This window comes from Phyllostomus hastatus, unplaced genomic scaffold, assembly GCF_019186645.2.
Source record: "Phyllostomus hastatus isolate PE091 unplaced genomic scaffold, TTU_PhHast_1.1 phas_scaffold_585, whole genome shotgun sequence".
NCBI lineage: Eukaryota > Metazoa > Chordata > Mammalia > Chiroptera > Phyllostomidae > Phyllostomus > Phyllostomus hastatus.
This window is the reverse complement of record NW_025334037.1, coordinates 5,819,317-5,831,055: the sequence shown is the minus strand read 5'-3', so window position 1 is coordinate 5,831,055 and position 11,739 is coordinate 5,819,317. Positions and strand designations below refer to the sequence as shown.

Here is an 11,739-nt window from a genome sequence, read left to right as displayed (position 1 = left end):
AAGTAGAAAGAAATTGATAAGATGGCAAGAGTAAGTCCTTAATATCAGTAATTACTATAAATTAAAGAGACTGAATCCACCAATCAAAAGGCAGAGAGTGGTAAATAGATTTTAAAAAGGCAAGATCCAACTGTATGCTGCCTACAAGAGACCCACTTGAACCTTAATGACACATCAAATCAAAGTGAAGGAATGAAAAAGAATACTTCGTGCAAGTGGAAACCAAAAGAAAGTGGAGTTAGCTATGTTTATATCAGCCAAAACAGAATGTAAGCAAAAATGGTAGCAAGCAACAAGGAAAGTCATTAGATCATGATAAAGGAGTCAGTTCATCAAGAAAATATAACAATCATGAATATACATGAATGTACCCAACATTGGAGCACAAGATATATTAAGCAAGTACTAACAGATGTGAATCAGAAGGGTTTATAGGAACAAATATAAAGGACACATGGACAAAAACTAGGGGGGGTGGAAATGGAAGGGAGGTGGGGAGGGATGGGTGGGTGGGCTGGGATGGGAGTAAAGGACAGAAAACTGTACTTGAACAATGATTAAAATAAATTTTTTAAAGATTTTTTTTTAAGATTTTATTTATTTATTTTTAGGGAGGGAAGGGAGGGAGAAAGAGAGAGAGAGAGAGAGAGACATCAATGTGCAGTTGCTGGGGGCCGTGGCCTGCAACCCAGGCATGTGCCCTGACATGTGCCCTGGGAATTGAACCTGCGATGCTTTGGTTCACAGCCCACGCTCAATCCACTGAGCTACGCCAGCCAGGGCTGATTAAAATAAAAATTTTTTAAAAAGATGAAATGGAAAATAGACTACAATACAATAGTAGGGGACTTCAATACCCCACCTTCAACAATGGATGGATCATCGAGACAGAAAATCAACAAAGAAATGATGGGCTTGAACTAAACGTTAGATCAAACGGACCTAACAAATGTCAATAGAACATTTTATCCCACAGCACCAGAATACAGAGCCCAGAATCAAACCATAAGGGAGCCAAAGACATGTAATAGGGAAATAATAGTCTCTTCAACAAATGGTGCTGGAAGCAACTGGATAACCACATACAGAAAAATGATATTGGACCCATATTTTACACCATTCACACAATTATCTTAAAATGGATGAAAGACCTAAATATAACACCTGAAACAATATAACATAGGAGAACATAGCACCAAATCTCCATGACAATGGATTTAGCAGTTATTTCTTGATATAACACCAAAGGCACAGATAATAACTATGTCTTCAAAGTGTATGGCCTTTGACTCAAATTGCCAAAGTGCCTTCCAAAACAATTACATCAACTAAACACCCACAGGCAGAGTTACAGTTTCATAGGATCAGGGCCATTATTGTGCATTGTTTTAAAAAATGTTTGCTCATATTTTTTAAAATATTATTAATTTTTTATTATATAATAGCAAAATAGAACTTCTGAGTTCTTTTAGTCAAAAATTTTCTAAGAAAAATGTAAAACCTACAAAAGCATTGAAAGAATTAAAGTGTATGTCCATGTAACCCAATAGCTTGACTTTATAAGAAAAATGTTGCTCTATTTGTTTTAAGACATATGTAAATATCTATCTAGCCCTGTCTACCCATCAATACATATTATTTTTAATGCATTTCAAAGTACTGAACAGTATTCTTTCCCTCTCAGATTTTAGTCTGCATATCATTAGAGAACAATATGTTTTGACTGGTCTTTTTTTTAGATAAAATTTAAATACAGTGAAATGCATACATCTTAATGTACCATTTGATGAGTTTTGGTGAACATATTCATCTGTGTGACACAAACCTCTATCAAGATACAGGACATTACCATTATGCCAAAAAGCTGCTTCATGTCTCTTCATTAAACCCTGTCCCCAGTACCTGCCCTTCTCCCAGAGACAACCACTGTTTCCAGAGTTTTAAATCATAGTTTACTCGAGCCAGTTCCAGAACTGCATGTCAATGAAATTATACACTCTGTATGCTGTGGGATCAGGATTCTTTCACACAGCACAATGTTTTGGAGATTCGTCCATCATGCTTCACATACTAGCAGGTTTTCTTCTCCCTTGTTATTGCTGAGCTGTATTCCATGTACCACAGGTATTTATTGATTCTCCTGTGGAGGGATACCTGCTCTGTGTCTTGTTTTTGTCTTTCTGAATAAAGCCACTAAGAATTTCAGAAGTATTTTATTTTGCATTTATTATAATGGCTAAGACCATGTATTTTCATTATCTTTGTTAAACAGTTGTAATTACTCTTTAATGAGTTATCTATTTACACATGTATTTTAATAATTTCTTATAATTTCAAACATTTTTAAGAGCTTGTTCTAATAGTAAAGATATTACGTCCATAACTATCTTACCTGCGCTTTGGTATTTCACTGTTTTTATAACTTTATTTGGGCAGTGATGGCCAATTCTCAAAATTTAGTTATAAAAATTTAGTTATTTAATTCTCAAAATTTAGAAAGTAGACATTCAGTTTTATAATATACTCTAAAATAATCTGAGGGGATTAACTATATATATTTTAAATGATTTTTTTTCCTCTTTGGAAACTTAATACCACTACCACACAAACTTTAGAGAGACAAAATAAGTGGTTTAACTTTGATTTTAAGCCCATGTGTAAGTTCTAAGCAATCACTAGATTCATAGCTATGAGCTTATTATGAAGTCCTAAAATTGAGTAATATATCAAGTAGCCAAAATGCATTTTTTTCAAAGTTTCCATTTCCCCTTGGATAATAGTTACTGTAAATTTGTATTTCAGTGCTAAGATTAAAATACTGTTTTTGGATCAATCCATGTATGAGCAAGACAATATTTTAATAAACCTGGTCCTTCCTCTATCTTGGCAGGATTTGAATATCTCCAATTAACTGGAGTGTTCCCAACTATACAGAGATTATGGTTTTTGAAAGAGAGAGCCAAAAGCCTTCTATCAAGGGGCCTTTGAAAGAGAAAGTGGAAAGAAAATAAAATGGTTGCTAGCCTGCTGTACATTTGGGTATTGCCAGAGGAAAGTATGGCATTTGCTTTTGAGGAGCCAACTAATCCAGGCAGCAGAACAGCCAAATGGAAGTTCTGCTCAGTTATCTGGCAGTGTACTAGAAAAAAAATTCAGTTCTTTGTGTCTCCTTTACTCTCACATTACCACCACACCCACAACATTACTAATACCAGATGTGTGGGGTTTCCTCTGCCAAACATTACTCTGAGACATGGGCTGAGTGTTCTACAATTTAACTCAATTCTGATACTATTTACCTGGAGACCGTGTCAGATTCCACAGGTTAAGGGTTCAATTGTACAAGACTGCTCCTACCCCTCTTCAGATACCAATCACAAAGTACATCCCCAATCTGACAAATCTTGGCAACAAATCATTTTCCCACTGCTCAGTTTTAATTAATTGGCTAAAGTGGTTCAAGGAACTCGGGAAAACAAATTTACCAGTTTATTAAAAGGTATGATAAAAGATGAACAGCCTGACAAAGAGTTTAATAGGGCAAAAAAACCGTAATGGCCTCCCTGGAGGCAGTTGCCATGCAAGACAAATGCTCATTCTCCTCAGGACCTAGCCCCACCACCCCTCCTTTCTTTTAGACCTGTAACTACACTCAAGTCTCAGCATGTCCTTAACGATAAGGTATAAAGGACTACTTGCATTTTCCAATTTACATAAGCAGAAGTGAGGACTGTGCCTGGGAATGGATACTGAAGGTGTGGAATAAGGTTGAAAAAGGCCAAATTTATTGATATAAGCTCACTAGGAGAGATTCTGCATTTAATGTTGCAGTTTAGGTAGTTAGAAAATGTTCTAATGGTTTGTTTAGTTGGCTGAAACATGAACCAAAAAGGTGACCCACCATGAGCAAACTGGAAATGCTCTACCTTCTTTTGTTGAATGTAGAGGAAGGGGATCCAGAGGCTTAAGGCATTTGGAATGTTGAATTCTTCTCTTAAGGCATACTCACAGACACTGGGTAAGTCTAGATGACATACCTCTCACCGACATTGTGAGCAAGTTGTGAGAGGAGCCCTAGCATTCCTGAAAAACTCCGTGATCACCCTTTTCTGTAGGCCAGACCTCTTGGTGGGAACTGCAGCTACTCACCTGGAAAATCTAAATGCAATGGGAGTAATTGGATCCCAGGGTGGTGGTAATTACCAAGTGATGGTTATTACTGCCAAGAGCAAGGGGGGCATGGTTACTGTATGGACAGCCATGACAAAGCAGCAATCAGAACAGTCTGACTCACACAGACCTGCAGTATTGCTTAGTCAATCATGGGATTCCTAGAAGTGAATATTAGATAAGAAGCCTACTAGATTCTTACTTGACCTGTATAAGCAGAAAAGTTCTATGTCAAGTGAACAAAAATCTGATATGAATCATAAAAACACGGATCCTCAGTCAATTCCCGGACTTGAGCTCATTTAGAGACTCAGAACCCTTTGAATAAAGAAGAGGTCCCCTTGATGAAGGGCCATAGTATACTACCAAAATTTATATACTGCTAATCTTTCTCAACACCTTCCCCAAAGGGACCTATGGCCTTTTACCAGCACAGCTGTACACTGGGGAAATGTAAATAATCAGATCTTCCAGAAACCAATGAACCAACACAAATTCCAGGGAACCTGAAACCTCACCATGGCCCTCCAATCAGAATGCGGGCAGATTGAGGTCAGGTGATCTGTGGGGTTTTAGCTCAGGTCCACCTTACAGTGGGTCTAGTGGGTCCCTGAACCCATCCTGTGGTTATTTCCTCATTTCCAGAATTTACAATTAAAACAGACATACTTAGCAGCTTGCAGAATCTCCACATTGGTTCCCTAAACTTTGGAACAAGGGCTGTTATGGTGGGAAAGGCCAAGTGAAAGCCATTAGAATGGCCTCTATCTTAAAAACAAACAAACAAACAAACAAAAAAATGGTAAACCAAAAGCAATACTGTATCCTTGCAGGGACTGCAGAGACTAATGCCACCATCAAGAAGAACTTGAACAATGCAGGAACAATGCAGTTGAATAGAGATGATTCCCACACATCTGTACTCAACCTCCCTGTTTGGACTGTGCAGAAGACAGATGGATCTTGGAGAATGACGGTGGATTATGGTAAGCTTAACCAGTGGTGACTCCAATTGCTTTTGCTGTACCATCTTCTCCAGCACTCCTGGTTCTTGGGATTCTGGACACAGATTTATACCTCTCCTGTTTTTCAGGACTTAAGACTATATTACATCACCAGCTTTCCTGTTTCCCCACTTTGCAGATAGCAAATCATAGGTCTTCTTGGCCTCCATAATCATGAGTCAATTGCTATAATAAACTCCTTTTATGTATCTGTATCTATATCCTATTGGTTATGTTTCTCTGCAGAAACCTGAATAATAAATTTAATAATTCTACATTTGGAAATCTATACCAAGAAAACTATCTCAAACATAGAAAATCCCATATGAAAAAAAGATGTTTATTATAACACTTTTTATACAGCTTTAGACCAAGGCAATTTTGAAAGTTTGACTATAAACATATATAAAAGTTTGGCTAATTATAAGATTATATTACATAGATATCAACATGTAAATATAATGTCCCCAAACTAAACCTCGAGACCAAAAATTATATACTTATGTTCTACAAACTGTTAAACTTAAATTCAGGAATAATATTCCCAACTTGTCTAAATCAAAATAAAATAAACATTTAGGCAATTCCACCATAGACTTTTTACTAAAATACATTAATCAACAGACTTCTCCATTGTGTACCATATTTGCCAAGACATCTGGTTCTCTGGGACAATGGTTGTGCTAAAAAAAAAACATAATCATGTCCTTCAGGGCCAAACTGACTGTGACAAAACATATAATTACAGTATATAAATTTCCCAAAGACACTAATGTGTGAGAAACTTCCAGTTTTGTAGTGAACATTCTGTATTTACCCACTGATTTCAGAGTAAGTCCTATATTTTCTTAAACAATTAACTAGATCAAAGTAAGAGACAAACATTTCATACCAGCAGAAAATTTCTCAACTCAATTTATTCTGTGTTGATAAATCTGCTTATACAAAACACCCCATTTTGCTCAAATTGGAACTCAGACATGTGTGAACTGACTTTGCATTGAAGTACCTCCTCTTATCAAATCTTAGGTTTAACTTACTCTGACTCAGTTGAGGCAACTGAGCCCCAGCAACCAGCACATTGTGTTCTTGTTCCTGCGACCAACTCAGTGTGTGACCTTGAGTAAGTCATTTGTCCACTCAGGGCTTCAGCTCCCACATCCGTAAAATGTAGCTTGAATTGGACTGAATTACTTCCTAATGTTCTTTCCAATTCTGAAGTCCTCTAAAGTTACTGTAAACTTTGTGCCACGTTAACCCTACCCTACCTTTCTGTAATGCCAGGTCACTTTACACCTTCCCAAAGTGTAGCCAGGAGGTACAAGGTTATGTCATACAGTGTGAAACATAATAAAAAAAATTCTTGCTCCATCCTGCATGAGTGAGTGATTCCCAGAAGAAACAGGAGGAAGAGGAAGAAGCACTACTATGCCCTTCACCAGATATCAGTAAGGCTTATTCCTGCTTATTTGAAACAGACCCACATTTGTGTCTGGGCCCATGCTTCTGTCAGTATAAGTTTTCTGCTGCTGGCACAATGCCTTGCTATAGACAAGCTTTCCATCTGATTGCCTGATGAATAAACCTAGAGGCAAAATACATCTTCTTCTGGAGCCTGCAGACTGGCATAAAACACTCTCCCAAAAGGGCCCTGAAGGGAGGAATCCTGACAGAGAAGACTGCCCCAGGTATATCCAGTCAATCATTCAGCACGGATTTAGGGCCCATGGTGTGGCTGACAGTGCATTAAGATGTTAGAATTCAGGAGAAGAATAAAACAGGGACCCTACCTTCCAGAACTACAGAGTAATTCTTATTACATCATTAATGAAAAAGAGAAGGCACTGAAACGTAAAAGGTGATCCAAGTGATAAGGAGCATAAAGGGTGGAGCATCTCAAGTGTGGAGGCCATTAGGGTCCAGAGCATTTGCATAAGGCTCCTCAGAGAAGGCAGTCAGGAGCAGTCCTGGGGTGAATTGATTTGGGGACAGGCAGGAAGTAGAAAGCCAGGTGTTTCTGTGGGAAGTCGTATTGGCCCTCCATCTCCTGCAGGCCCAGAATATTATCCACTCCCTATCTCACATTCAAAATGCTGGTCTTCAAACCATCAGAGAAAAATAAATCTTCTGTGCCACTAGGTACCTGCCAGTGTCTCCTGAAGGAGAGAGGACATTTTCAAAGTTGTTGGAAGAAAATGAGCTGAACATGACAGCCCAAGATGCAGTGTGATGAGCCTAGCGGGTCACTCCAAGAGGTGGACAGGTTCTACAAATGACATCAAAGACTTGCTCAGATTATGTTCCATGATGATTAAAATTATTTTTTGGCTCAGAGGTAAAAGCAGACGACTCTCTCTTATTTGTGTCACCTGAGAGTACTATAAAATCAGGAAGAGAAAGGCCACACATACCCACTGCACTAACAAGCTATTGCGATGAGGCTTCATGTCACTATCATTGTCCTTCATCAACCCCATCGGGGAATTAGAGCTCCTGAAGCACATTTTCTAGATAAATGGAGTTAATCTTTTAAGTTCTGAAAGTCTTCTATGTGTTACAGAAATTTAGCCATATCTTCCAAAAATATACTACACACTTTCCCTGCACTCTTAAGTGAAAATGTCCTTAAAATAATTTTAATCTTAGTTGATGAGCATGTTCAATTTAATCTATATTTACTTTGCTTCTACAATGTTATTGCCTTTAGAAGCACAATATAAGAATGTTTATCAAAATCATTTGCACAGCAGGAGTAAGAATGCTTCTGACTGAGAGTGAAGTGACTCTGTGTGTATTATTCAAAAACTTTAAATGGATTTATTTTTATATCCACTTTCCTTTTCCTTACTACTTGGCACTCAATGTCCCATATAAGACCAGTAACTTGAAAAAAATTTCAGTAAAACTCACAGTGAACATGACTCTAAGGAAGATAACTTCCCAGGTATAAGCTGGTTCTATGGCCCAGACTGCAAGCTCTTTTTGACCCTCAACCCTGACCAGATACCTGGGTTATATACATGCTTGTAGAACTGTCCTTTACTTCAGAAAACTAAAATGTTTATAACAATATATCCATTTGTGATTGATTGATGTTTGCATCCCCCAATAGACTAGAAATCTCAGGAAAGTGGGAACCACGACTGGTTTGCTCACCACTACACCACCAGTACTCAACAATTTTATGATGAATGACTGAAAGAACATATGTGACAAGTCCAGAGCCCAAATATCTGGTTCCACTAGTCCTGTCTTGTGTGATCTTGGACCTCCTCTGAGTCTCAGATACTATATTTGGAAGAGGGTCTTCAACAAGATGGTCACAAAGTGTTCTTCCACTTTAGATGTCTAATATTAAATTCAAGGCAAGAATAGGAGATGCCATTAAAGGATGGTCCAGCGTGAGCTGGAGGAGAGACAGTGCCTGGGGTGGTCAGCTGAGCATCCCCAGGAAAGGTCAAGAATGAATCCTGGGAGAAATGTGATCTCTCCAAGGCCATCCAGACTTTGGGAAAACTGTGAAAGGAAAGAAGTTTCTCATTGAAACTGTCCTTTTCCTTTCTGCATTATTTTCTTGAAACCTCCTACCCACCACCATCATCTTCACCACACCGCCACCTCCAAAAATTCAAGCATCATGCCTCCCATGTGTCCTGATTCCAACTAAGAACACGTTGAAATAAACTCATTCACATATAAATGCAGTTTTAGGGACTTCCTATCATTGTACTTTTTGCCATGAGGGTCTGCATTTTTCAACTCAGTCTATTTGGGGGAATGTTTAATTGCTATTAATTGACAAAGATTGAACACCAGGCAAGTTGGGGACCTCCACAGTGGTCAAAGGAAGACTTTCATAAGGCCGCTGAAATTCTACCCAGAGGTCCCACGGCTCTGCCAGTCCTACCTCTTGGTGCCTGGCTCTTAGGAGATCCAGGAAAATCAAAGTGTGCCATCCCAGTTCCTGTATACCACTTCATCATCAAAATCATTATCCTGATACCCTTAGTCCCAGGGATGGGACTAAGGTGAAGCAGGTGAGGCATTCACCTTACCTCAGGAGCAAAGTTTAAGGGGACACTAAAAAGCTCAATAATGAAGATAATATGCTAATGTAACACTTTAACATCAAAATTATTGCAAAAATCCATGATAAATAAGATATCGCATTTTGGATGAGCCAAGATCAATATGGTTGATTTTTTTTTTCTTTAACCTCAGAGTCCAGTATGGCTTGGCAGGGTACTTTCTCTGACTCTCACATCCTTTCATTTTGATGAAATACAACCGTGAGTTTCCTTAATGGAATGTGCAAAGGAGACACACTTCTGCTCATTGCATTCTTGTGTGCTAGGGAAGGACTGTCTGGCCAGCACCCAAGACTCAGGCCAGGCTTTCAGGTCACAGCCATCCATGAACTGGCAGGGAGCCTTGGAGACACTCTCATCTGATGCTGGCCTTCAGAATGAACCCTGCAGGGACAGGTCCCAAAGGCAAAGGAAAAGGTTTTTGATCCAGTCCAGCAACGCTGTCCTCTGTTACTACCTGCATGCAGAAATGTTATAGGTACATACAGGGTTTTCACATTTCTCCAGGGACCCATTCCACCCTGCATACTGAAGACAGGGTCCCTGTCATGAAACATCACTGTTTCACTTTGATTTCCTTGGATCTCCTAAGAGCCAGGCACTCTGAGGTAGGACTGGCAGAGCCGTGGGACCTCTGGGTAGAATTTCAGCAGCCTTATGAAAGTCTTCCTTTGACCACTGTGGAGTCCCCACCTTGCCTGGTGTTCAATCTTTGTCAATTAATTAATATCCATCCTTCCCTTCCTGTTCCACCAAACAAGCCTGTCATGTTAAACTCCATAGGCAAATATTAGTTTTCACTCTAATGCTAGCAGCAAATGCAGTGAGCTATTTCTCTCTGATGAGCACCTAGAACCATGATAAATGATGACAGGGAAGGACCCATGTTCTGAGAAACTTTTAGTGATTTCTGAGGACCCTCCTCCCACCATCCCCCAAAGGGCATTGGGGAGGGGAGGAGGCCTCTGATTTCTATACAGTTAGCCTACTGTCAGGATTCCAGCTCTCCTCAGCTGCTGCAGCCAGGAGGAGAATGCCAAAGAAGGAATGGTCCTTAATTTAAATGAGTGGCAGCATATTTTTGAAAAGGAAATAAATTTTTGTGAATATAAATGATGGGAGGGGGCCACTCTTGAACAGAAAACCAGCACCATTTAACAGTTGTGACCAGACCAGATACCGCAAGCCTGATGATATTGGGGAAGGCAGGCAGGGCTGACCCCCGGCTTCCCATGGGTGACATTCTTCTGCTCCTGGTGCCTCAGTGTCATTGTGTCCCACCTGCAGTCCCAATTTCCACCTTTGGTCATCCCCACTGGCCTCAGGTAAGTCATTGAGGAATAAGTTTAGCCCTCACTTTCTCACATTTTTTTCCATTTCACTAGAAGATTCTTGACTAAGAAATTTAGATCATGCAGTACTCACAACCAGTGAATGGACAAGGGCACCATGGCAGGATGCCACGCATTTCTCTGACATACAGAAAAGGCGGGGCATTGACTTAGACCCCTGGATGACAATCCAAAGTGCTGAGCAGCCTCACAAGATTCCATCTCGTGCCATGCTTTTGAAAAAGAGTGGATAGAATGTGCACATGGAACCAGTGGTATCTGCAGAGAAAGAGTGCAAGTCAGAATATGCAGATTTTGTAGAATGTCTGCTTTGGCAGAAAATGATGGAATGACTGAGTACCATCATGAGGCAGCAGGATAAGCTAATAAAAGAAGGGCAGTGCATGCCTCCACCTCACCACTTGGGCAAGGAGGATCCTAGGCCCTGAGCAGAGCAGCTGCCCATGGCTGGAGGCTAATTTTCATGTTTGTTCATCTCTACTGGAAAGTTCATGTACTGACAACCTCTTTGTGAAAGTGTCTAAAATAAAAGATTACTCCATCCTAAAAAAGAAAAGAAAGAAAGAAATTTAAGGTATCTTTAAAGATAATACGTATCTAGGCAGTAGGCAGATATTTCATGGCTGAAAATCCTGTGAAACATACCCTGTTTCAATAGGTTGATATTCCATACTTGGGAGATCCTTTGATGCATACCTTCAGATTTGGGGGGATGTCCACATACTAGATAGTGAGCTCAAAACAGTTAGGAAGCAAAATGCTAAGGTTAACTAAAGGGCTGTCCTCATTTTCAGTGTATTTGTGTCAGAAATATACAGAGTGTGGAGTAAAACAGGGCCACATACTAAACCTGACAAGCTCAGGGGAGACCCTACATGGTAGGCTTACAAACTCAGAGACTGAAAGTAACCACACAGGATGATTAAAACTTCCTAACAAAAAGGGAGTCATGGTAGGTAGTCGTCCTAGGCTGGTATCTTTCTTAATACAGGTCAGTGTTTACCTTAACTGAGTCTGTCTATTGTCTTTTGGCATCTTCGATAACATGCCTTTGGAATGTCACAGCAATCCCTTTACCAGACCGATAAACCACAGAACACCTCATTGTTATCTTGCTTCCCAAAT

General features: G+C 39.6%; 1 pseudogene; it reads left to right on the top strand.

Moving 5' to 3' along the window:
• The first annotated feature begins 4,969 nt into the window (after positions 1-4,969).
• On the top strand, positions 4,970-11,042 carry LOC123809907 (annotated as a pseudogene).
• The last annotated feature ends 697 nt before the right edge of the window (positions 11,043-11,739 follow it).